Source organism: Bidens hawaiensis, unplaced genomic scaffold, assembly GCF_021521415.1.
Source record: "Bidens hawaiensis isolate Kalapana, Puna unplaced genomic scaffold, B.hawaiensis_p1.1 tig00015548_1, whole genome shotgun sequence".
NCBI classification, from domain to species: Eukaryota; Viridiplantae; Streptophyta; class Magnoliopsida; order Asterales; family Asteraceae; genus Bidens; species Bidens hawaiensis.
In genome coordinates, this window is record NW_027492390.1 from 262,391 (window position 1) to 263,843 (window position 1,453).

Below are 1,453 nucleotides of genomic sequence, written 5' to 3' on the forward strand. Positions count from 1 at the left end.
AGTCCCCCAGCGGACCCGAATAACCCATTCTCAAGTATGCTCCGTCACGGAAAGGAGCTACGAATTCCGTTGGGTCGTCTCTCGTTTCTACACCGAACTGCAGAGCCAACCGTATGTCTTCCGAGGAAAACTGTATGGCATGACCATTGACAGTTGCTCGCATCACTGGAGGCTCCGGTCTGCAATCATAATACACCGTCTGCCAGAAATCTTGAATGTTGGGCAGAGATATGGGTAGTGTATTAGTGATCGCGTGAAAAACTCGTGATCGTTGGAGAAATGTGATAATCTCCCTATAGTCTTCAACGCCTCGTGCGTCTGGATCCAAAGTGATGTATTGGTTATGAGCTGGGAAGAATTGTCGTTGCTCATCACCATCATCACCTCCAGCACCTCCAACAGCAGCCATATCTGCACAAAACAAATCAAGTTAGAGACGTTTTACGTAACTCACAAGTTCGCAGTGTAGCAAGTGCGAAGTTGTGATGTAAGATACACAGGCGAAATTAAAGTTGAGGCGAAGTTGGGGACAACTTCGCATCATCAGTAAATTCGTCAAAAAAAACAAAAACAGTTAAAAGAAAAGAATATAGGCGAAGATAAGGATAACTTCGCCACGGCGAAGTTACAGTTAAGTTCGCCAGGGCGAAGTTGTGGATAACTTTGCCAAGGCGAAGTTGATGATAACTTCGCCACGGCGAAGTTGTGGTTAACTTCGCCCAGGCGAAGTTGTGGATAACTTCGCCCTAGGCGAACTTAAGCGTCTGGCGAAGTTGAGATTAACTTCTCCAAAACCATAACTTCGCCTGAAACAGAATCGGCGACTTTTCGGATTCTGAGGTCGAAATCCGATGTTTTCGGACCGATTAAACGATAGAAACATGAAGAACAACATATTTCAAAGGTGTATGGATGAAAAGATCGTCCATGAACACGTAACGAGAGGTCGAAAAAACTTGGTTTCGAGGGTTAGACGACCCGAGGTCTCTAACCGGGTAAAAGTATAAAGTGAATGAAAGAATGAAATCGACAACACATACCACTCAGTATAGTAGAAACAAGGAACAAAAGATCGAAATCGAAAGTGTATATAAAAAAGGTTAACCGGAATTAAGGATAAGTTCGCCGGAAAAAAGTTAATAAAAAAAATTTCACTGTTGAAAACCCCTTTTATAGGGCTGAGTTGGTTCAGGCGAAGTTATTCTTAACTTCGCCTAAGCGAAGTTAAGTACAACTTCGCCGATTCAACAACTTCGCCCGATATTTACAAAAACAACCCTTTCAGTTTGAAAAAATCTTGAATATATCCTTATAAGTTACCAAAAAGAGTTAAACAAAAATGATCAAGACCCAGTAACCAACAATAAAAATATAACTACAAAAACAGAAAATACTTATAAAATTTTAACGAAATAAGGGATCAAATTTCAGTCTAGTCAGGGACCACTACGTT